The 27265-nt window shown below is 35.0% G+C and overlaps 1 long non-coding RNA gene across 1 annotated transcript in view; it reads left to right on the top strand.

Moving 5' to 3' along the window:
- Positions 1-27265, top strand: part of LOC308621684 — a 368756-nt gene that overhangs the window by 37968 nt on the left and 303523 nt on the right. The window contains exon 2 of the long non-coding RNA XR_014016497.1: positions 4899-5035. This is a non-coding gene — a long non-coding RNA (uncharacterized lncRNA). The remainder of the gene's footprint in view (positions 1-4898; positions 5036-27265) is intronic.

The following is a 27265-nucleotide window of genomic DNA, read 5'->3' on the forward strand; positions in this document are numbered from 1 at the left end:
GGAAAGGTCAAAAGGAGAGAGGAGGTGCCAACCTCTGTGTCTTACCAACCTCCCAGAATCCATCTCTCTGGAACCCATCTTGTCTGAGCGATGCATGCACCACCAGGAATGACCCTGAGTCAGAATGATTGGCCAGAGACAACCCGGAAACTAACCCCATTACCATAAAACCTGAGACTGCAAGCCACGTGACAGAGCAGTTCTCCTGGCTTCCCTTGCCCTATTGCTGTCTGCCCAGGCGCCCCTTCACAGTAAAGTCTCTTGCTTTGTCAGCACGTGTGTCTCCTCAGACAATTCATTTCCGAGTGTTAGACAATGCCCACTCTCGGGCCCTGGAAAGGGTCCCCTTCCTGCAACATATATACCCCTCAAATTCTGACTTTCTCCTTGAATCATATTTCCTTGTGAATTCCTGTGTGTATGCACGTGCTTAAATCTGTTTTTTTCTCTTGTTATCTATTTTTATCACTTTGATGTCCCAGCCATTGAAATTAGAAAGGTAGAGGAAGAGTTTTCTTTCCTCCCTTATAGTACATTAACATTTCTAAAACTTAGCTTTTTATTAGAATAAAATTTTTATCTATCTCTTAGGGCATGTGTAAGAATTAAGATTGTTACCAAACCAAACTCAGGTCAGCTCTCCTGATGTGCAGCAAAGCCAATCTACTGACACCAGGTTTTAGTGAAGGAAAGTGCAGCATTTATTACAGGGTGCAAAGCAAGGAGAACAGGCAGCTCATGCTCAAAAGACCCAACTCCCTGATGACTTTCAGGCAAGGGGACATTTCAGGCAGCTTTAGGGCTGAGAGTCCATGATCAGCTCATGGACATTCTTCATTGGTTTGTGATGAGGTAATAGGGTGATGTTTCGGAAATCTTAATCATCAACCTTCTGGTTCCAACCAGTCTTGGGTCTATGTGCTGTGCTGTGGTCAGCATGTAGTCAACATTCTCCACTGGGTGGGCATCTTAACTTCTGCAAAACAACTCAAAGGTATATGTCAGATTGTTATGTATATCTCTGAGGGGGAATTAGGAGTTCTGTGACTCTGCCTTATCACTGAACTGTTTAAGCTATCATTACTTTTCTTGCTTCACTATTTTTCTTTTGTGTCTGCATTCCTTCACTTCTCTAATTAGTAACTGCTTGAGTCTGCTCTTTGGAACTCAGGGAAGGCCTAAGAGACTAAAGCCTTTTTTCTACAAACAAGAAACAGGGGACATGGAGGGGCTTTTGTACCTGGGACAGGATCCTGCTCAGTTTCAATTCCCCCTTTTCTTTGATACTTCTCAATCCTGAGAGGAACAGGGACTGGACAAGAAAGGGAATAAAGTTTTGGACAGAGAGGTTAATCATAAACTAGGTAGGGGAACTCAGCTTTAGGGGGATTTGGTTTCAAAATTGAAATACATCCAAAACTTTTAACAGTATCTAACTGATAAAGCTTAATATAAAATGACTATTATTGTTATCATCATTATTAGAGTAATGCAATGATAACAGTTCTCTACCGCAAAATCAGGTTAGGTTGACGCTTTCATTGGTCTTTTGTTGTAGCTGTCTACACTAAGTGTTAAAAAATATTGGACTGTATGTCTTCTTTATATGTTAGAGTTTAAACTAAGAAATAATTCATCATAGATAGAATGTTATAAAGTAGTACATGTTAATTTAAAAATTAATCTTATTTATATTTTAATTAAAAGAAAAAATTAAAAGAATTATGTAGCATCTTTTGAGTGTGTTAATATTTTCAGTGCAGTTCAGGTCATTCCATTTTTCTTGTATTCACCTTGATGTGAGGCATGATTAGATTAGTTTCATAAAGCAGGCCAAGCAAATTCCCATGAATCTAAGTTACTGACTTGGACTTTTATAAAATTATGCATTTTAAAAGTGTTGACTGAAAAAAAAATTGCACAAGCTGAGAGTTCTGAGTTAAGTTTTATCTGGGGCAACATGAAGACTATAGCCTGGGAGATGGCATTTCAGATAGCTCTGAGAAACTTCCCCAAAGAGGTAGAGGGGAGGGTCAGTGTTATACATGACTTTAGTGAAGGGGGGGTGCGTGGTTCCTGCAGTCAAGCACACGTTTTGGCAGAGGCTTGCTGCCAGTCACAAGGGGCACATGTCATCATTAATGATTTTAGTGCTTTTCTAGATACGAGGAGATGCAAGAATTGGGCTCATAAAATCTTCTCCTGAAAATATCTATCTGAAGCCCTGTTCTGCCAGTTTTTCCCAGGGCACAGAGTACCTCATTCCTGATCTCCGCCCTGAATTCCTTTCAGGGGGTCTTGAAGGGGTCAGCAGACTGAAGTGGCTCATGATTTATTCCTTGTAGAGGTAGATGGCAAGTGCCAATTTGTAGTTGGCAAAAGCTAAAAGGGACTCTTAGCTCCATCAATATGGATTGTTCCTTGGATTGATTTGGGACACTGAACATTTCTAAGAGAGTCAAAATATATATTAGGATATTTCAGTTGCTGAAATATCATATTGTAATGAATATATTCAACTTTATTTCCCCAGTGTTTCTCGCATTTAACTACAACTCCATTCATCTCCTATATTCATTTATTTATTTTACAAAATACCTATTAACATCTTGAAGAATGCATTAATCTTGGGCAATAATTTACTTTACAGAGAGAAAACTGAGAATTTGTTAAATTAAGAGAATTATACAAGGGCACAGTAGTTAATAAATCTGAGGGTGTGTGTGTGTGTGTGTTTGGTTCTTAAATTCAATTACATAGCAGGTTCTTCTGTTCCTTATTCACCCAGGTAGCTCTGAGAATGTGAGTCATATAAAGATAATTCAGGAATGTTTAACTGGAACACTCTTAGTAGAATACAGTATAGTTATGAACTGTAGGGGAGGAAGAACTTATCTACCTTTTTAGGTTCAGTGGTTGGGGGAGGAAGGGGGCACTATGAATTAAACTGACCACAGACAGATTAATAGGAGAAAAGGCATATACAGTTATTAATTTTTAATTTTACATGCATGGGGGCATCACAAAAAGAAGTGAATAGTCAAAGGAGCATTGAGATTCGAGAGCTTGTATACTATCTTATTGGGGAAAGGGACAGGCAGAGGGCACTTCTGTGAGAACAAATAACTTAGAAGTGTGGGGGAAGGGCACTTACGGAAACAAAAATGAATTTTTTGAAAGATAATGTGACCTTGGAAAATAGATAGGCTCTATGATAGTTTTTTGACATTTGTTTGGGTTTAGTGGTGACTTCTTTCCTTCTTATCTCCAAGGATAGAATTTTTGGAGAGGGGATTTATGACAACTGAATTCTTTGGGGAGGTTCTGCTTTTAGGAAAATAAGAGATCTTAGCAACTCAAATGCCTTCAGCTCAAAATAATTCTTTTGTCAAAGTGGCATATTTTGAGATGGCATATCCCTGCATATCCCCAGAGCCCATCGTACATGAATAATAAATTGATACAATATTAAAAATAAATTTATTAATATTAATCAATAAATATTTGTTGATGGTTCGATTAACTTTGGAACAGTATGATAGACATTGCTAAAGAGACCTTTAGAGTTTAGTTCTAAAAAACTGTTATTTTAACTGCACTATATTCTCTTCTCTCCTGAGGAAAAAAATGCATTAAATTGATGTAGTCAGTTGTAAATCACATTCTGTATCCTTGACCTGGGTTTAAAGTACTCTCTTTTGCACGTGGAGAGCAGGTGCTTCTGTCCTTTGTAGATGTATATGTGCATGCTGTTTGCCTTTACATTTATTGCTGAAGTTGGTGCCAAAAGAATGTTGATCAATTCTAGTCCGTGCTTGGAGTTTACTCCTGTAAATTAAACTTGACAAAAATCGGGGTTGTTTGAAAACCGACTGTGTGAATTTTCAAAACCTCTTGTATCTGGCAATATGGAATAGAAAATTGAACGCTGTGTAGCCATCAGTACAGCATATTAACTACAGAATATGTTTGTGAGGGGTGGCTTTGTTTGTAACTACTTTGAGTCTGTAGATTTAGGATCTTATCTTGTCGAATAGCTGATTTTGTAAAAATCCAGAGGAGATCAAATGGTCCAATAAATTTTCTGTGATTTTTTTTTTTTTTTAATATTCTGCACTGGGGTCATCCTTGCTTTGGATTAACTAGGCATATAAAACCTCAGTGGGAGCCGTACAGAATTACAGTATACTATTACAGAAAAGCTTCATTATTTCTTGACTCACTGTGTGCTATTGGTAAAACCCACCAGATATAGAAAGATGGTATACAGGCCCTCTGATCTGGTTTGTTAAGAGTTTATATTTGAGTGTATGCAAAATGGCCATCAGTATAATTGAAGAAAAGAGACAGATGTAAAGTCATATAGTTTTAATCAATTGCTAAATCTGCCTGGAGGACAAGAAATACATCTGCCAACATATTACTTTGAATAGAAAAACTTAATAAGTGTTTTTAATAATGGTGAAAAAGTTGTAATGTAATAAAAATACATTTCAAGAAAATAATGTGTGTGAATGAGTGCTTGGTCTTACAAAAGGGAAAGTTTCTTTAGATGGATTACATAGGCTGCTTTCATCTATGTCAGAAAACACATGGCCAGTTGGGGCAGAAGTGTTTCTATAGCTTTCCACTCTCAAGCAAATATGCCTATATCTAGTCCAGATTGCCTCCTGCCCAATTAAAAATAAACGTAAGCAGTGAGCACAGAGGTATTTGCAATGTGACTGAGCTGTAAATACTGTGCAGATTAAAAAAAAAAACCTTATGCTAAATGCAGCTTCCCTAGTATGAATTTCACCTGTGTCCATCTCCCAGCTTTTCTCATTCATGTAGCTACAAAGCCCTTTCATCTCATTGGCTTATCTTCCTGCAATTTTCCTTCTACTGCTTTCTTCCAGAATCAACTCCCTGACTGAAAGGAAGCCTACTGTCTGGAGTCAGCTTCTCCTCTCTTGTTGGCCGTAGGACTTAGAAATAACTGAAGACTTGCTTCGTGGATCAAGATGGAGACTATTTGTATGGATAAAGGCTAAAGGTACGTGAAGATGTTTTAAGGCTAACTTAATTATATGTAAATATAGACCTGATAATGACATTAAGATTGCTTACAAACAAGGAGATATATATTAAAAATGCCTGAATCAAGATTCTTCTTGGGCTGTCTTCGAGATTATATTTTTTTCATGGATGAAACAAGTTCTGATCAAGGATTTTTACGTCTGATCAAGGTTACCAGTGACAGTTTCCAACTAGAAATGTGAATGCTTGGTTCATAATTAATTTTAATAAAGATTAAGGAATTAGAAGATACCAGAGCAGCATGATGCAAAACAGAGTTTCTCAGTGAGCTCTCCTCATTCCACCTACATCAAAATAACCTAAGATCCTTGGAATGAAGCTCAGAAATTTGCTTTTTATGAAACATCAGCTACTTTGTCCACTAATGTCTATGACTAACCTCTATAAATAGCCTAATATGGGCTTTAGAAAAATATAGACCTGAATTAAATTCTGCTTTAGCCATCTACCACTTGTAGAATCTTGGGGCTCATGTAACTTAACTGAGTCTTTAATTTATTACTTGTAAAATAGGGATACTTCCAAAATTTCAGGATTGATTGAGAAAATAAAATGAGATATCATGTGAAATGGCCAAACAACTTCTTAAAATATTTTGTATACTCAGAGGTAATTTAAAATAAAACTCACTTGTATACAGTATATCACTTTCAGCATACTGGAATGGGCCATAGAACTGGGCTCTCATGGTTATATGTGTTTGCCAAATTTTCAAAATTAAGATATTTTTGCTCCAATCAGTTAAGTCCACTTCTCTGTCTACTATAACTTCTACAATGTTACTTGGGTCTATAGGCGTGTTTAAGATTCAATTAAGGGATGTTGAATTGAGAATACTTTTAGTTTGGGTTGAGTGAGATATATTTGTGCGGTGTGCAGCTGTCTAAGAGTAGCCTTGGCTTCCAGGAATATACCTACCTTCCACTGTGAGGACTCCTTCCAGTCAAGACCCAGAAGTGTAGGGCTTGGAGTCATTATGCAATCTGATAACATTCAACAGTAGCAGACACAACTGGAACTCTGTGGGAAGTAGAGATGAAATAAGATCTGAAATGTATGGAACCATAAGCTACTATGTAGACATTTTTTCTTATTATCAAATGCATAAAATTGTAAGCAAAGGATAAGGTTCTTAAAGATGCCAACTAAGAGCCTAAGTTCTGTCAGGAATATGTAATTTTAATGCACACATAATTTTAAATACACAATGCATTACTTTTATTTTTGATAGGAAATCATACACAGTAGAACTTATCACAATTCATGAGTTTGTGAGCCAAAAGCTATAGTATTATTATAAGCACAAAGTAAGTCTGTATGGGGATTTGATGCATCCCAACTAATGATAATAATAATAAATTCTATCAGGTACTCTAGAGGAAAGGTTGAACTACATTTATAGTCTCCTCAGAAAAAAGATATTGTAAAATGATTGTCCCATCCAAAGGCAACCAAAGATTTACAGCAAAAAAAAAAAAAAGTAGAAAAATGAATCCTAGAAGTATGTTAGAGACAAATAATTATTTTCTGGATTTTATGCTTGCAATAAATCATAGTTTTTTATTATATTTCTTTATCCACTCAAAATAACCCTCACATTTATATTTACTTTTTATTTATATTTTTTGTTCTTTTACTTTAATAAGACCCCATACTTATTTAAGCTTCAAGTCCCAGAAAATCTGGATCCACTTCTACGAGTATCCAACATACATGGTGGTAGAAACTATATTTGTTGTTAATAAACATCATATACAAAATTAAAAAAAAACTAGTTCAGAATAATGACTTATATTGTCCAACATTAACATGTAACTAAGCTATAAAAGGACCTGATGAGAATTAAAACATCTCTGTATTTTATTTCAGTTAGAAAATTAATAGAGAGTGACCAGTTTAAGATAGAATTGGGTGGTAACTGACCTGTCTTAGAAGTTATAACAACAGGGTCAAAGCAAAGATGACACAGTAATCACTCACTTAGGATTAACTAGTTATAGGTCAGTGAGTCACATACACAAGTGGATATGAAAGATAAACTACAACACTGGGAGATGGGGAATAGGAATAAAATAAAAGGGGGACTCAGTTGAAAAGACAGTCTTATCTCCCATTTTAACATTTCCAAATATTACCAAGATTATATCCACAATGAGAACCAGAATTTTCAGAATAAGCCTCACTAAGTTTTTTTTGTTTTTGCCATTGATTTTTTTTTCTGAAGAATCTTTCCCATTGTTAGAAGCTGTTAAACAAAAGTTAGAAATATTTGTTGCATAAGTGGACTTAGAGGTCATTAGATCTTGTGGGAAAAATGCAACTTCTTAAAAACTACTGCAGTTAGAAGCCAAGGAAATGTTATTGAAAGCTGGCATCAAAGAGCAAAATTGTCTTGGAGATATAACTCAGATCATTGTGGAACCATTAGATACAATTACCTTAGACTCATTGTGACTTCTGAGGAGTGATTTTTGAGAAGACACTGAATCGTGAAGCAATTGGAGTGGGTAACAAAGTGTAATGAGAAGTGAAAGTATGAGCTGCTAGATATCTACTATTAAGAAGTGAATTCTAAAACAATAATACAAATTATGTCACCTTGTTAAAAGAGAATGTGTAAGTGGAGTTAAAACTATTTATTCCTCATTTATGGTTTTCATTCATTTCTAAAGGCCAGATATTTGCATAAAGCTCTTAGCACGTAACATTACTTTGACTCTGATCATTACTTTGACTCTGATCATTACCTGAACTGAATTTTAAGTCTGTCTCATTAATATTTGAGGCTTTTAAAAAAGATATACTTCAATTTTACTTAATTGCAGTAAAACTTTTTCTCAATATTTAATGGTGGTTATAGTTTTCTGCCATTTGTAAGAAGTTGTAATAGCTCTCTAGTAGAAATAAACAGGAGAAAGTTTGAAACTAAATGTACTACTTTTTTCAAAAGCTCAGAATTGGGTAGCAAAGCTTTGAAGTTTCTAGGCATACAAACTTCATGTACAAAAGAGACTTTAGCACCCTAGGGTAGGAAAATTAATTGTACCTTATAAAGTTTTTCTAGGCCTAAATTGTGAGAGTAAAAATAACACACTGGGGAAATCTAAATATATTCAGATGAGTATGTTAATGGACAACAGGCATTTCAGTTATAAATAATTAGATTTCTAATTGCATTAAAATTCTGGTGATTATTACAGTAGAAAATAATAAAAATAATTATCATGCCACCCATCACTAGGACTGGACCTTTATCACTGCTGTTTAATCACATTAAAGCTGAATTTTATTTACACATTTAGTTAGAATTTACAGAAAACCCATAATATGCAAAATGCTGTCCTTATAAACTATGATGAAGATGTGAAATATAATTTACAGTCACTACTCCAAGGAGTTTTCAGTATAAGAAGACATGAGGCAGTCAATTTAAGTTTTACATAACACAGTGAGGAAGTAACACAGAGTTAGAAAGAGATGTGAGATGAAAAAGAATAGTCAAAATTAGGTTTCAGGGAAAACGTCTAAAATTGGAAAGTTGACTTTTACTTTACATAAAGGAAATTTCCTTTGTAGAGTCAGGGCTTCAACAAAAAACCTTAATAAATAAGGAAATTAAAAAGAATTTCTGAGCACTCCTCAATCTCCAGTACTCGCACAAACACTTTCCCAGTGTCAGCCCAACCTCTGGTCTTTCTCATCTGGGAAATTCTTTGTTTTGTGCTTTTCTTTGACTAAGAAAATAGGAATGTCTTCAGAAACCTTGAGCCTTTTGTTGTTAGCTTCTTTCGGAGATGGTGGTAAATGCTTTGATTTAAATAATGTCCTCAACAACCTCATAGACTCTCTCCAGTTACAGTGCCACTCTTAGAGCTCTAAGGTTTCTGGTTCTCCTGAGGCTCAGTGAGACTTATCTAGTACCACGGTACCTATGAATTATATGCTAAGCATACATAGTCTTTTCCTCTTAGCCCTTCAGAGAAATAAAAGCAATGCTAGGAATTTTATTCTTTGTTCCTATCTCAAAATCGATTAATAATTTTCTCAACATAATACCCAAATGTGTGACATTTGATAAAAATAATTAACAAAAATACTTTATATTTGTATGTCTTTTACATATTCTATTACATATTTCATGTACATATATTTATAAAAATGTAATCATACCATACATGGTTTTATAAACTACTTTTGTACTCAATGACATCTTTATGAAATATATGCTTCATTATTTTTAAGAGCATCATATATACCATTATTTAAATAAGGCAATATTATAATAACCATTCTGCTTTTTAAGGACATGTGTATTTTATTCAACCAGCATTCACTATGTGCTGACTTTATTCTGTGCACTTTATAAGTATTATAAATATTAATATTAATTATCATCACAGCTACATGATGTAGGGCCTCTAATTTTTGGTTTTAACAAATAAATTTTCAATTATTTCCCCTAGACTTGTATCTTTGTACAATCTTCAGGAAAGATGCTTGGGTGTGAAATTTCTAGATTAAATAGTGATTTTAACATTGATAGTTACTGCTGAACTGCCCTATGAAAATCTTGTATCAATTAATTCTATGATAAGAAGTGCATGAAAGTGTACATTTTCCTGCTCTTGCCAACATGTACATCCTTTCTCTTTGAGTTCACTTAAGAATCAGCCAGTGTTAGTTAGGTCCTCCTGAACAGCCAGTTAGCTCTGTGAGTGACTCTTAACATAGAGGAGAAGTTAAATATCAACAACATGATAACAATGATGGAGGTTGCTCCACACAAATAGAAGGTCTGGATCATTACCACACTTGGAATGTGTAACCCTCATTTTTAAGAGCCCCTTCTTAGTGCAAGGACAAATTTCCATCATGTTGAGGAGAATTTAAAGTACAAGTCATCAGCTTATCTACTAAGCATTAACTGTCTTACTGATGTTCTTTATCTTGATTTGGGCCTCAATTCTAGGAATTGGTATCCTGATTTGTCCTTTTATCTGTGGATAGTCTAATAAGAGTTCTAGCATTAATAAACTGTCCTTCTGAGGCAAGGACTGTGCCCTGTACATGTTAGTCTTCCCAGAACCTTCTTCAGAAACCCAGACCCCTGATATGAGCACTACTAACTCCTACCTGATAACTAGTGTTCAAGCTTCTCAAACTACCTGTAGTCAATCTCTCATTGCCACATCCTGTCATCCTGCCAGCTACCTACCTAAACTTTTGACTCAAAAGGTCTATCTGCTTGTACAGGTGTCTGTCGCCTGCTGTGGTGCCTTCCTGTCTTCCCATCTTGCAGCTTTTTGGTTTACCTGTCTGGAACCCACCCATGGCTTGCAGCTAGTTCTGTCACAGAGCACCTGCCCATCTTGTGTGGCTTTCCTCTATCTGGTGCCTAGCTATGGCTGATTTGACTCATTTTGTTGCTGACAAGCAAAAGCTATTTAAAATGTCGTTACAAAACCAAGTGCTAAATTGTATTCGATGGGCTTTATGTTTAGCTCCGTAATTGGAGGATCTAACCTATGGCAGAGTCAAACATCTGGAATAGCATCTGTAGGTAAAGGGTGAGCAGCTGGCATGAAATTGTACCCCAAACACAGAAACATTTGAACAAATGAACCTGGATTTATCTTCTTCTAATACTGTTTCCCAGACAAGTGAGTAGGGATAATGGAGAACATCATCAACAGATTTAGTGAAACCCTTGATTGATGAGTTACACTGGGAACATGTTACTTGGTGCACATTCTTATGTGGGATATAGAAGGTGAATAAACACAGATGGAGAGGATGTGCACTCTGTGTTGAAGGGGGGCTCACTTGTCTAAAACTCATGTCTTACAACTAAGCATGTCCTCTGCAGTGGAAGAGCATGGAAGGAAGCTACACTAAGATGTGAGATCTCCCATTCAGCTTCTCTTTGGCTGAATGTTATTTCCTGCTTTGTATTCTTTAAAGCTAAATGAACATCTGCACACCCAGTAAGATGGGAACTTACTGGGTACTGTAACCTTTTTGTCAATTTCAAACATATGACTAATTGATAACAAATCATTGGTCATGTTGTCTAGCACATCAAATCAGGAAGTTTTCTTTTTTGTTTTTGTCTTTTATTGTGATAAAATTTACCATTTTAATTGTTTTTAAGCATACAATTCAGTAGCATTAAGTATATTCACATTATTGTGAAATCATAAACATCACCCATTTTCAGAACTATTCATCATCCCAAACTGAAACTCTATGTCCATAAATTACAATTCTTCATTTTCCCCTCCCCCCAGCTCCTGGTAACTGCTATTCCACTTTCTGCCTCTATGAATTTGACTACCTAGGTACCTCATATAAGTGGGAGCATACAATTATGTCCTTTTGTGTCAGGCACATTTCACTTAGCATCATGTTTTCAAGATTCATCCATGTTGTAACATGTATTGGTACTTCATTCCTTTTTATGGCTGAATAATATTCCACCATATGGTTCAGTACATTTTGTTTATCCATTCATCTATTAATGAACATTTGGGTTGTTTCCACATTTTGGCTCTTGTGAATAATGCTGTTATAAAAATTGCTTACAAATATCTGGTCAAGTCCCTGTTTTAAATTCTTTTGTGTATATACCCAGAAGTAGAATTGCTGGATCATAGGGTAATACCTGCTGTAATATTTTGAGAAATTGCCGTACTGTTTTCCACAGCAGCTGCACCATTTTACATTCCCACTAGCAATGCACAGGATTCAAATTTCTACATATCCTCATTGTTATTTTCTCTCTTTCTCTCTCCATCTCATTCTCTCCTTTCTTTCTTTTATAATAGCCATCCTAATGGGTCTGAAGTGATACCTCATTGTGGTTATTTGCATATCCCTAATGACTAGTAATGTTGTCTTCTTCGGAGAAATGTCTATTCATGTTCCTTGCCAATTTTTTCAACTAGGTAGTTTACTTGTTTTTCTGTTGTTATTTTTGCTAAATTGTAGAAGTTATTTGCATATTCTGGATGTTAACCTTTTTCAGATATGCAATTTGCAAATATTTTCTCTCATTCTAAGGGTTGTCTTTTCTCCCTCTTGATAGTGTTCTTTGATGCAGAAAAGTTTTTAATTTTGATAAAGTCCAATTTTTCTAATTTTGTTGTTGTTGCCTGTGCTTTTTGTGTCATATCTAAGAAATCATTGCCAAATCCAATGTCACGAAGCCTCCTATGTTTTTCTTCTAAGTGATTTAGCACTTATGTTTACATCTTTGATCCACTGATTTAATTTTGGTATATGACGTAAGGTAATGATCCAATTTCAGACTTTTGCATGTGGATATCCATATTACCCAACACTATTTGTGGAAAAGACTACACTTTCTGCATTGAACAGTCTTGGCATCCTGTCAAAGATCATCTGACTGTGTATGCGAGGATTTATTTCTGGGCTCTCTATTCTATTCCGTTGGTCTGTGTGTCTGTTTTTTGTCTTTATGTCAATACCACATTGTTTTGATTATCATAGCATTATAGTAACTTTTGAAACCAGGAAATATAAATCCTCAAACTTTGTTCTTTTCCAAGATTATTTTGTCTATTTAGGGTCTCTTGAAATTCCATAAGAATTTTAGCTTGGATTTTTATATTTCTTCAAAAAATGTCATTGCAATTCAATTAAAATTGAATTGATACAAACTTCAGTTACATTCAAAAACTCTAGTCTTACACAGCTCTGCCCTTCTCCACTTTATGGTATTGATGTCATAATACTGGCTTATTGCTAGGGAAGTCCTCTACAGATTAGCTGGGCATGCTGTGAGCCTATGGATCGGCTCAAGGTGAAAGCCTAGGGTATTCTCAGGACTTTTGTGAGCATGCGCACATGTTTTCCATGGTTCTATAAACTTAGTTCAACCAACTTCTGATGATTTTGATGGTTCCATGGCAAAAGGAAAGCTTGGAGTTTTCCAGTCTGTCATTTTGCTGACATTAACTCCAAGAAATTATTTTTAAATAAAAAATTCCTTTGGAAAAAAATTAGTCTTAATGATGGAGCCAGCGTATAAGTATACAGTATAAGCATAGTTTTAAAGTATCAAGTTAATAACTATGATGAGCTGTCATAGGGAACATGGGTCTAGATCTATAATGCTTGGGTTCAAACTATGGATCCCCAATCATCATCTCTTTGTTCTTGGAAATTTGCTTAACTTTTTTCATGTCTCAGTTTCGTCATCTGAAAAATTGAGATAATGATAATATATACTAGAGGATTAAAAGTGTTAATACAAGCTTTTACAATAATGCTAGTCATTTATTTAGCTATCAATGAAAGGTTAAATATTATTGTTACTGTATATAAAGTCTGTGCATATCAATGTTATAAAGAATATTTCTTTGTGTAATTGATCTCTTCAACAGTTTTTGTCCTTAATTTTATTTTATTTTTTAAAATTTATTTTTACTAAGTATAGTTGATTTACAATGTTGTGTTAGTTTCTGCTGTGTAGCAAAGTGATTCAGTTATGCATATATATATATATGTATATTCTTTTCATACAGTAGGACCTTGTTGTTTATCCATTCTATATATAATAGTTTGCATCTGCTAATCTCAAACTTACAATCCATCCCTCCCCCCACCACTTGGCAAACATTCTTGAACAGTTTTTTAAATACTTGTAAAATTCAAGTATTACAGTGACATCTGTGTGTCATATACTAATGAATCATGTACATGTTGCTTGAATATTTAGATGTTACTTTTATCAATATTTTATTACTGTATAATCTCAAAAAATAAAATGTATAATTAATTCATAATGAAAACATACCTAAAAATGTTCAATTATGCCCTATATTTGTCTGTTCTTTACAACCAGCACTCTGATACCTTGACAACAGAAATAATAATAATAATGTCTACTGTTAATTGATGCTGTTTATATACCAGGTGTCATCCTATCACTTGGTTTACAAGCATTTTACTTGCAGATACATGTGAGGCATGTACAGTTAACATCTTCCCTTTATATTTGAACAACCTATAATTAACAAATAATTTTATCAGACTCATATCTCCATCAGTGAAATATTATTTTATAACCATATGAGTTGGCAAAGCTAACAACCTATAGAGAGAATACTGTACAACTCATTCTGTGAAAATAAGATTTATGACTGAGAGGATTTTTATTTTACCATTTTCTTCCTTGATAGTTTTGCCTCATTTATTTAACCTATAAATCAGAGTATAATTCAATACCTAAAGTATCATTACAAATGAGAGTTTGTCAGACATGTGAACAATATACAAAAGATTCACTGCATCTTATCATTATAATTTTTACTATGTATATGCCTGTAGTGTTCTTAAAAGAAGAAAAGTCATTCTTTTTATATGTATAAAACATTGCTTATCAAATTGTAAGGATTTTCTAAGATTTAGTCCTTAGCAAAGTGTACTGTCATTTTTTTTTAATGGCAATGAACACGTCTGCCTCCCACTTTATAAAATTGGCAAATAGGTACAAACTGACAGGGAATTACCTTATCTTCATTGTTCCAGTGATGTAGACCTCACAGGCAATATTTTGGATGCCAGTGACAAATCTAAGGATAGGGATAGAAATAGTGGTGATGATAATGATTTCCTGAAGGGTGAGAAAACCACCTGGGAAAAGTCTACTTCAGTCTTTCATTATAAAATTTATTTTTGCAGAAATACAGCCTTAGAGTTGAAAGCAAGTTCTATGTCCTTCACTTTACCTTTAGTGTAAAAAAGTGCAAGTGAGCAAAACCCCAGCTAACATTAGGGGACTTTATTTCTTTATTTTTTGAAAGCAAGTGCCTGTTTATTCTTAGGATAAATGCTCATTTACTCCTGTACTCTGCCTAATATCTCTAACACAGTATAAGTATTGCACTTTATAGTGGCAAATTAAGTGAGATTTAAATAATCATCAAATGAAATTTAAATCATTTGAATACGCTGTGTTAAAGATGGCAGAAAAATGTATATTACGGAAAAAGATCTACATCAACTGTTTGAAGATGTTAGAGATGGTTTTCACTTTGTAAAAGAATTAGACTATTTGAAGGGTTAAACTTAAATTCCCTTCAAAATTCACATATCTAGAAAGAATTACTTTCTCAGTACTAGTATCTTTGCAAGAATTAGCAAACATTTTCTGTAAAGGGCCAGAGAAAAAATATTTTAGGATTTGCTGGCCATCTGGTCTCTGTTGCAACTATTCAGCTCTGTTGTCTTAGCATGAAAACAGCCATAGAAAATAAATGAATGAGTTGTGTTCCAATATAACCAGTTTACAACTGGTGGAGTACTGGGTTTGTTCCTTAGGTTGCAGTTTGCCAAACCTGTTCTATAAAATAATTATTGAATCTTTGGTATATCTGGGTGATTGGGACATGTTTAAATTCAATGGTAGTGAGAAATGTCTGGGAAGTTTTCATTAAGGTGAAAATCTTGAAGGAGTGGTGGGCATTTCAGTGGTGCAGTTTATTATTTCTTCCACTGTATTTTATTTATTGTAATACCAGCTATCTGGAAGGACCTCTAAAATATCCGTTATATAGCTTATCCTAATTCTAGAATAATTTTGCTTAAATTGCAATCAGACATTAATTCGGGAGCTCTCACTTTGCTACTGGTTCCCTAGTTCATCACAGAGCCTTCAGGGGACCTAATAGAAAACGGTGTGACTTTCCTATGAGTAATGTCACAGGGAGAATGATAAATTCATTACTGTCATTGGAAGATAAAGATTGGTGGAGAGCTCTGTTCGCAGCTCTCTAAATCTGATTAAAAACCAATGGGCTCATATCTAATAAACATACCCTTTCAATTCCTCCGTGTAATTTAGAGATAGCAGCATGAAAATACCCATCAATGTGCTGTTGCACAGTCTGGGGGATGTAAAGACCTCAAGATGTACTCCGAGGCTTTCTTGACTAATGTCTCCAACATGACTTGTTAATCTCTGCAATGATCAAGTGGCTATTAAAGATAAAACTGTGATAACCTTTTCAAAAATTAGAAGAGCATGACTACAAGTGAAGCGACAATGGCTTCCTGGAGAGACATCCTTATAGGTGAAGCATGGCCCTATCCCGGCAGGAGTAACATATGCATTATTTATACAGTGTGTTGGTGGTCTGCATGAAAGATGAAATCCCTGTCTGGGAAGTGCCTTTCTCAGCAGGAGTATTTTAGTTAACGTGCACAGCAGAACCTGCTGCATTTCCATAAGCTGAGTAGAAGTGGAGAAAATTGGTGTAATATAATTTATTCTTCTCTCTGGGCTTGAGTCTGTGTAAAAACAAGACTAATGAATAATATAGGTGAAAATAAATGGGCTGTTCTTATATGCCATTTTTTGAAGATTACTATAGAGTAACAAACAAGCACTTAAATGATTAGTTTCTTTCTCTGCACCTTCTTCTAGACTTACCTTACTTAGTGCATATTATTCTGCTCCAAAGAAAAGAAACTTCTTTTTTTCTCAAACCCGACTACTTCTGCTTTCTACCTTGTTGTAAACTTTCTTGGAGGCAATAAATCTCCATCCTTAATACCTGATTGAATGGGTGAAAGGCAAGGAGAAAATTAAAAACAAATTAATTAGTTAAAATACATTAACATTAAAAAATTTTTGCTACAGTGCTTCAGGTAGCATCTCAGGACCTCATAATCCTAAATTAATCTGTTTGATATTGTGTAGCCATACTAAAATTCTCACATTTCTCTGAACCCAACTAATTTTTTTAATAATTGCATGCCCTTGAAAATACTGTTCTGAGTGCCTAGAATAAATTTTGCCCTTTCCCACATGACAACTCAGGATCTTCCCAGTGCAGCTGTATGTGGTTCATAGTATACACCTGTGCATGGGTATATGATGAATCTGGCAGCATACTCTGAATCATTAAAGAATTAGTTAATTCTTAATTAGTTAATTAAAGAATTAGTTCATTGTTACTTCCTCTCTGAAGCCTTCTATAGCTTCAAGGTTGGTGAATGCCTTTCCTGTGTTTCCACAGCTCTTTGTATATATCTCATTCTACTTTTTTTTTTTTCTTTTTTTGTGGTACGCGGGCCTCTCACTGTTGTGGCCTCTCCCGTTGCGGAGCACAGGCTCCGGACACGCAGGCCCAGTGGCCATGGCTCACGGGCCCAGCCGCTCCGCGGCATGCGGGATCCTCCCGGACCGGGGCACGAACCCGTGTCCCCTGCATTGGCAGGCGGACTCTCAACCACTGCGCCACCAGGGAAGACCTCTCATTCTACTTTTAAATTCAGCATTTCAAATTATAATTAATGATGTTTATGTCTATCTCATTACAGTGGAAACAGGAAATTATATAAACCTAATCAAATCATCATTAACTCCACCTTAGATGGAAAATGTAACTGAAGGAAAAGGTAGAGGCCTTAGTTAGCAGTTCTTAATAAAGTGTCTTGAGGGAGACAGTCTGCAGTAAATTAAAGATAAGCACAGACGTTATTATTTTTCTTATTTAGAGTAGTTGGACTCCTCCATTGAATTTGGCTGGTTTTATGACTTGATTCACCAAAAGAATGCAGTGCAAGTGACTTTCTTGGACTTTTGATGCCAGATCACAAGAAGACATGAAGCTTCTGCCTGAGCCTCTTGAAATGCTTACTTCCCAAGTTGTTCCCTTTGGAATACTTACACTTAGAATTTAGTGACCATGTTGTGAGGAAGCCCAGGCAGTTCCTGGAGTGACCCTACATGGTGAAGAATCAAAGCTTCCAACTGATAGTCTGACTGTCAATCAACAGCAGTACCATTTTGCCCTCTATGGGGGGAGAAGTATTGGAAGTAGATCAAATAGCCTCAGTCAAGTTGCCCTGGCTACTGCCACAAAGAACACTGATAAGCACTGCCCAGCTTATGGACAACTGAGAAAAAGACATGATCGTTGTTCTAAGCTTCTAATTTTGGAATATTTTGTAATGCAGCAATAGATAACCAGAACAGTAATGACACAGATGTTTGAAAAAGCAAGCCTGCCTGCCCCTAGTCATAAATATTCTTACATATATGAGGAAAAAGTAAATACTTATATGATCCTTGTCTCAAACATATTTAATTGATTTTTCTTTGATGGACCTTACTCTTCAAACATACAAAAAGTGAAGCAATTAGAAATATATTTATATATATATATATATATTTATATATACATACATATACTACATCATAAAATGGTGAAAATTAGAGAGGTCCCTGAGATCATCTACAACTTAATGGAAAAAGAAAAATGAAGTTCACATAATTAGGTGATTTACTCTAGGTCACAAAGATAGTGACAGAAATTATCAAGATTTGACCTTGATTCTAGGTCTGAGCTGTTGAAACTTAAATACAAGTAGAAAAAAAAAGAAGGAAAAGATATATAGCATGTGATCAGAGTTCTAGTTTCCCAAAACTCTCAAGTAGACATAATACGTCAGTTAAAGGACTTTTAAACTTAGAAGTTCTCCTGTATCAGTATCAGCCTATTATTATATCAAGACTGTGTTCAGTGACAGATGGTTGGGTCACTCAGTTACTAGGGGGATATAAATATTTCAAGACTGATTATATATGGGCCTTCAAATTAGAGGAGAAAAATATTTTTATAACATAGCTTCCCTTCCATTAAGTAACTCCTCTTATACACCCATAAGCAAATGTATTCATCTAGGATATCTAGGACTATTTATCTTTCAGAGGAGTCTCACAAAATGAAAACAAAACCACCATCACTCTCTATAATAGGTGATATTTTCAAGTGTGTTTCTAGAATAAGACACTCATTTGTTGGCACGTTGCAGGTGGCTACAAGTATTCTAGCCCAATTTTATAGAACCTTGAAAATCAGTTGAGAAAATTAAGTGCAGTGAGGATGTGAGAATTGATGGCAAAAGACTGGAGATTAGAATCCCTTTCCCCATCATGGGAGCTACAACATACTGAGGTAAGCTGTTAGTGCGTGGCTGTGTGTGTATGTGTGAGGGGGTATGGAATACAGAGAGGCTACTTCTGGTTCATGGTTACATTTGTAGACTAAGAATCATACCAAACACATGTGTTTAGAGCTACCTCTAATCTTAATTTGCAAAGCTTATTTTCTATTATTATTGTACAATCCCAGAGTTCCACTTCTTGTTTTTGTACCTTACTTAAATTCCCACCTCCTTCCTAGGACATCTACTCTCAGAGTTCACATCCTTGGTAGTGCTTTCTTTTACCTCAAAGCGCTGACCTCTCTTTAGTCTGAAACCACAATTAAGCTGTTATCAAAGACAGAAAGAACCATCATCTTAAATAAAAGACTGCTTTCAGTCTTGGAATAAACATTCTTGAGGTATGGAATAAAAAGCCTTGCTTGAAGTGGGAGAAAAGAAAAACAGAAGGACAAATACTTCAAACTACTTTTATTATAAATTACTCTTAGAGTCTTGGATATAAGTTAAGGAAAGTGGTGAGCTCAAGAATGTCTTCCGTATATCTGTGATGCATGTCTGTTTGAATGGCTGAACCTGTCCTAAGATGAAGAGTAGTGGCTATAAGCGAGATTTGGCACAAAAGATCAATTTCATTTTGTATATGTTCAATTTGAGATGATAACTATCTAAAGGGAGATGCCAAGTTGGCAGTTGGACGATTGTGTCTGGAGTTCTGAAGAGAAATCTGGACTAGAGAAAAGCATACAGGAGGGTTGTATAATGGTGATGGCGATGCCAGTGAAAGCTATGGGAGTAGGTGAGATTATGCGGAGAGGTGGTATACAGTGAAGACTGATTTAAAGGCTTTATAAAGGAGGGTGACATGATAAAAAATGATTGACAGTAAGAGTGCAGACAGTCAGAAGAAAAATGCAGAGTGTGATATCAGAGAAGCTAAGAAGGATAGTGTTTCAAGGAGAAAATGGTCACCAGCATCAATTATTCCTTACAAATCAAGTAAGAGGAGAGCTTCAGTCCCATTTCAGCCATTCTACTTTCCAGTCATACAAATTTTTAGATTCTTAAACATGCCATGATCTCCCTCACCTCTGGGCTTTCACACCTGCTGCTCAGTCTGCTTAGAGTACACTTCCTGTCCTTATTGTTGGGTTACTCATTAGTCAGCCTTTAAGGTTTTGACTTAAAAGTTATGTTCTCCAGAAAACCTTTCTGATCTCCCACAAGGTAGGTCAGGAATTTAACCTGTGAGCTCACATTACGCCTTGTGCTTTATTATTATTACTTTTTTTTTTTTCTTAACTGTTATTCCTTCCCATTGAACAGCAGTCTCCATGATGGTTGGAATCATGATTACGTTGTATACCACTATAACCCCAGGAGAGTAATGGGACATACAGTAAATATGTATTCAATATATGCTGAATTAATAGATGAGTGAAAGAAAAGATTTTTTATTCAAAAATTTTCCATCCTGGCTTTTTTTTTTAGGCTTTCCTGATTCCTTTCTGAATGCTCCTCCTTTTCTTTTGAGGCACCTATAATCCTGCCCTTATATGTTGTTGTTCTCAGGGTTCCGTTCTTGCCCATCTTCTCATGTTAATCTATTACTGTGCACACATTCATGCTTTATTTACTGTATTGTGATCAATATCATATATTGATCTTTGACCCCAACCCCTCCAGTGATCCTACCTATATGTCCACTTTTTTATTAAATACTTCTAGTTCAATATTAAACTGGCCCCTAGGTTCAATATAGCCAGTTACATAAGAATAAACTCTCTCTAATCCATTCCTCTACCAGTATCCTGAGACACTGGCATCAACATTGTCCTGGTCATCTAAGGAAAATATCTGGGATTCATCATAGACTACTGTGGCTCTTTGCCCACCATTATCTGATCAGCCACTAATTTTCTTAGTATTTTGGAAATCTTTATTCTATTTCTCATTTTTTTAGATCAAATGCTTATTGTTTTTCAAGTAGTTTTCTGAACAGCCTACTTAATTGCTTTATCCACAGACTCATCGCCCTTTTGTTTATTCTATATATTGTTATCTTTTTAACTGGCCTGTTTCAAACTCACCTGCTTCAAACTCTTTAGTGAGATCCCTTTTCATAAATCTCCCAAACAAGGCAGAAGAGGCCCTTCCTGACATGATTCCTGCCTCCCTCTTGACATTCATGTCTTATTACACCCTCTATCATCACAAAATTGTAGTTCCCTGAACATGCATGCTTTCCATGACCATGTGCATCTATTTTCTCTCCATGGAAGAGTCCTCGCTATGACTCTTGTCAAACCTTAAACAAACAAACAAACAAAAAGTTACTTAAAACACAATCAACTATCAATCTTTTTGTGAAACATGCCATTCCCACGCCCAGACATTAATCCATTTCTGAGATATTCTTCTACTATAAGCATGTTTGTTGCTACATGTTATCATCAAATTCTAATAGTTTCTTTGTCTTTTACTTACTATATTGTAAATTTTTTTAGTTCAAGATACTAGAACTAACTTTCTCTTTTCAAGGACTCGTACAATGTACATGCTACATAAAATTTTATGAGATGAAATGAAAGAGCTTCTTGAAACAGAATTGTTATGAATGTAAAACCCAGTTCTCATCCTGTTAGAATTCAGTTTTTTCTGCAATTAGTCTTGTCCCTAAAGCAACCAAGCTACTGTAATACCACATTCAAAATTAATCAGTGTTAAATTTAGATTAAGTAATGTCATTATTTCTAATAAGATATTGGCATATAACTGGAAAGTATTTTTGTTTATGGTGGTAGTGTTACTAGTTGAATTGATGATCTTGTTAGGGAAATATTTGAGGCATCATGTTTTTTCTAAACTAAGTCAAAATTTAGTAGCCTAGAACTTTTATTACATGTAAAATGTTGAAAAATAAGAGGGTGATACTAGAACTATCAACTAGAAAATTAGTACAGCAACATATCATTTTTTCATGAGTAAACTATAAAGTCAAGTGTGAAAAAATTTTTGTAAATCCCTATGGCAATGGAGAATAGAATTAAAATTCAAGTAAAATTAAATTCTAGAAGATTAATGTTGCCTGTTATATTTGATGACAATAAACATAATACAATTTTGTTAACTTATTGCTTTAAAATGCAAGTTGATAACCAGCTGTGGTACCATTTTAGCCCAGGTAACTACTTGTGTGAGTGTCCCAACAGGTAACCTGAAGTGCAGTAATGGAGAGGCACTTAACTCTAATTTTTTTTATTGTATCTTAAATAAAATTAAAATTTCTTTAGGGACCGTAGTATATTCAGTGGCAACATGAAGAATGTTGTCACTTCTTTACCTACACACCTATCTACCTATCTTTATTTTTATCTTTAATTAAATATCATTTTCTACTGGGGGTATTAAGAATATATAGGTGAGTCTGCAATTACACTATAAGATCTCTTATATGTAGGAGATACTTTTGAAGATATATTTAGTTCATAAATATTGCTCATTAAGTGGGGGGAGGGCACTAAATTTAGTGAAGAGCTGTCCCTATCTACTTGTTGAAATCAGATAACTTTACCTTCCATTAACTTCAGGATTGTGAAACTCTGGTGTGTTGGTAAATTAACACTTTAGTCGATCTTCAGCATATTGGTTCCCAAAACACTGTCCCCAGATCTATATCAGCATCACCTTGGAACTTGTCAGAAATGCAGATTCATGGCCCATCTCCAGAACTACTGAATCCATAATTCTGGAGTGGGGCCCAGCAATTGATATTTTAATAAACCTTCTCATTGATTCTGAGGTATACTATAATTGGAAAAACCCTGCCTTAAAGTACATAGGTTCATGGAATTTTGGAGTCCAAAGGAAACTTAGTAACTCACTCCCTCATTTTCTAGATGATGTCAATAATGATCAAATGACTTGCTCAGGGCAGCTCCATAGCTAACTGCATTGTTAACTCCTGGTTCTGTGCAAACTTATCCAAGCATAGAAGGATCCTTAAAACTGGACACACAAACACTCACATGTGCATGCACAAAGTAGATCTAGTATTTACTTTTTAAGGAGTTTCTAAAATTTTTATCGGCCTCTCAAATGAATTAGACTCATAATTTATAAGCAGTCGTCAATGTCATTTCCTATTTTAAAAGGTAGACTTAATAAGGCTTAATATTCCATCAATGGATATGCCATATACCTACGAAAAGCTTGGTCAGTATGAATCAAATTCATTAATTTATATGTGGGAAACATTTAAGGCAGAGATAGCAAAAAATCTTTTCTGACATAAATCATTCCCAAAAGATATTTTAAAATAAAAAATTTACATTGCAACCCATATATAATTGATTAAACTTACCTATTTAAAGCAGAAACAGATTAAAAATTTGATTCTTTTTAAAGGCTTGACTGCAATTGCAATAGTTTTTTTTTTTTTTGCGGTACGCGGGCCTCTCACTGTTTTGGCCTCTCCCGTTGCGGAGCACAGGCTCTGGACGCGCAGGCCCAGCGGCCATGGCCCAGCCGCTCCGCGGCATGTGAGATCTTCCCAGACCGGGGCACAAACCCGCGTCCCCTGCATCGGCAGGCGGACTCTCAACCACTGCGCCACAAGGGAAGCCCTGCAATAAGTATTTTAATGTTTATATATAATAACCTTTTTTGTAGTGCAGTCAAATATAAAAGTTAGTCAGTACTTTCCTAATTTGTGTATTTGCATGAACAGATATGCTCTTCTTCATAAATTAAGTTGTTCACAGTGTGAAAGCTTTGTTTCTCTAAAGAAAAGGTAGAAGAAATGAATGGAGATAGATCCCTTATAAAGAGTTCCAATTGTGCCAAAAGGAAATTGCATTTTCCCAAGAAGTTCTTGTTGATGGAGAAAACACAAGACACCAGCTAAAGTCCCATTTCAATGAGCCCCTTTGAACAAAACTGCATGCCCTAGATTCATTACTTTGGAAGATAAGTCAAATCCACAGGGTTTCCCAAGGAGTTCAAATTTGATTTTCAGTCTTATTCTGATTATTAATATGTTTGGTCAACAAGGTAGTTAAAATATCTGCTTGAAAAAGAGTCATAAATATATATGCTATACTTAATTAGGCCTATCACCACCTCCTTACCCCCACTCCCCCAATCCCAATAAATCAAGATGAACAAAATATATTGTGTTTTTACTTAACTTGCCCATTTTATATCAAGTCACGTGCAGGCAGATAGTCACATAGAATAAGTCTGATAGTTCCATAGAATTAGGTTAAATACTGCTGGAACTCCCAGTAGTAAAATAATAATACAACTTCCCTGGGGCCTAAGGTAAGGTGTTTTCAAAGATTAGGTTACCAGCATAAATCTGACTGTGAGAATGTTTTTCCTTGAGCACGGTTAGGACCTGTCACAATATCCTAGGATCCAGTGGCATCCCTTTAGTAAACCAAGATAGGAAAACTGTCTAAAAGTTTCCAGGAAATTGGAACCACTGTTTTCTACATCTAGCAATGCACAGGACTATAGGTATAATAATGTTTTTAGTTCAAGTGTGCAAGTTGAAAGTCAATCACGTCCCACTTGTAGATCAAATCTTTATGATAATATACTGGTCTGATCTTGGATTAGAATTTGTTATTTTTGAGATTTATGGGACATATAATATTATAGTCTCATGCAGTGTAGACAAACCCAACTTTGAGATAGATCTATCTCAAAGATAGTCTGTCTAGTACCTGAGAGCTGCAGATGTTTGAGCAATAAAATAGCATTTGTTAACTATTTACAGCTGAACTCTTGGAATTTATATCATGTATTAGATAGGAAACATGTGGGAAAAAATCCAGAGATATCTCCCTCTTCAGAAAGCATGTAGTAATTTAAACTTTCTGCCTGTATATGGTCCTGTAAAATTTATACAGGAAGAAATTAAATGTATAAAATGATTTATAGGTGGATTAAGAAAGCTTGCAAGTTTGGGATTTCATACATCTTCATGAAAACAGTTATAAATCTCTGTAACCTAAATTGCTTATCCTAGCTCTACAGAAGCAGCATAAACAGAGCAAGCAATTATCTGTAATAAACTTTTTCTTTAATATTGTGGCAATCCCATTTTCTTAACATACTTGTCATAATACGTCTTGTGCTCTCCTAGAGTCAAAAACTGTGTCCTAGTGGCCCCTGCTTTTTGCAGTTGGGCAGACACTGTAGCTACTGTGGGTAAGTCAACATGGTAGTAACATTGAGAGCAAATTATTAAGAGGAATGAAATTTTAGCTCTACCTTTTGAGAGCTAACACATTTTTTATAAGCCAAACATTAAAGTTTTTACTGCCTATATGGACAGTTTCAAAATAATATGTTCTGTTTATAGTTTTCAGAATATTTATAAAATAAGTTCCAGGTTCTGTAAAGTACTACACGCAATTTGAGATATTTAATGAATTGAACAATATCATAAACATGAACCACTGATGTAAATGTTCAATCTGTGTCACTAAGAATTAATAATAATCCATAATTTAAAATTTGCAATTTAAATTTAAACACATTAAATCATTAAAATGACACTAACTTTAATGCTGAAGTTCCATTGACCATCATGCAACAGAAGTTGGAAAGTGGAGGGCTAAGCTAACCACAGACATTTATTTCAAGGAGTGTTTTAGTGATTTTTAAGAAAATTTAAGGACATGTGCAGGGTATCTCTTCAAAACTCTTTGTCTCTGTTCTTTACAGTTCTGTATTATCATTTTTTAAATGTTAGTACTTTATGCAGATTTACTTAGAGATAGTTGTACTGATTTCCTGGGAGGAAGTAGGAAGCAGAAGAGATACAGATCTTGGAAAACAGCTTGAAAATGAATAGAATGAGGTAGAATTGTATTCCAGTTGAGATACTTGTTTCATTGCTTTAAGTTTAAAAAATAAACTAGTCCTCTTTTTTTTTTCCTTTTACTACACACTTCCCTTTAAATCTGAGTCAAGGAGTACTTCTCTCTTGCATAAAATTACAAACTCACTTGCTTACAAGGACCAGGCAGGTAAAACACTTGAGTGTCAAGGGCCAGACCAGACACTGGTCTGATCCAGTCAGAGAAAGCAGCAAACAAGAGAATAAAAGAGTTGCCCACATGAGCAAGCTGATTTTCATGACCAACTGGGTAATGACATTTGGTAATGGAGAGCCAGATTTTGCAGTATTCCAGAGAATTTAAAAATCCAAATTTAAGTAGTATCTTATGGTTATTAAATGCTGGCTTAATTAAATTAAAAAAGTATGCTGGCCTAAGAAAAAAATATCTACCTCTATTTTTCAGTCTCTAAGCTAGTCTCAATCTCTTTAGGGAAAAAAAGTGAAATATTTATGGCATTGTACATTATCATGAGATTCTAAGGGCATTTCTTTTAGATCACTATTCATTAGTGCATTTACACTCATATTGGCCCTGAATCTGAATGTTCTTTAACAACAATAAGCACTTACTGTGCATGTGACATAATTCTTGGTGTTGTAGATGAGAAAAAAGAAAGAGAAGACTTAGTGTCTGACATTCAGGTAGGGAACTTTAAAACATAAATGTGAGCCATGAATCAGTTCCTATGTTTTATGATTATAAATTATACATGAAATATACCAGTATGTGCAATGACTTTGAGATGTCTTTTTCTTGTTTCTTTATTGATATATTATCAAAATACAAAATATTCTGTAATCACACAATAATATTTACTATATACCTGCTTTATATGCTAGCAGCAGTGTATCTATATTTAATAAAACATTTCTGCTTCCATAATTCACAGAATAATATAGAAGAAAAGTACAGAATTTGGGGTAAATGATTTCTGTTACTGTCTCAGATTGGTGTGTGACCTTGAGCCAATCTGTTCATTTCAGAGCTTAGTTATCTAAGCTATTAGGTGAAGATCAGGATCATTCTTTCCTAATATGAGACAATAGAGATGAATATTCTTTGTCAAATGTACAAAACTATGAAAATGCTGATTACTATCTCTAATCAGTCTTCTAACAAAAACTGCAGCGAAAACAAAAAATGAAATGGATGTGGCCATAAACTTTAAAAAGATCTCAGTCTCATTGGAGAAGCACCCCAAATATTTCTGTTCATTTTTTTATTTTTAAGTATAATTAACTCTGTAATCTGTCATACATCATTATTTGGGGCAACTTTCTTTTCTCAATCTATCC

This window comes from Mesoplodon bidens (assembly GCF_964165515.1).
Source record: "Mesoplodon bidens genome assembly, chromosome: 8".
NCBI lineage: Eukaryota > Metazoa > Chordata > Mammalia > Artiodactyla > Ziphiidae > Mesoplodon > Mesoplodon bidens.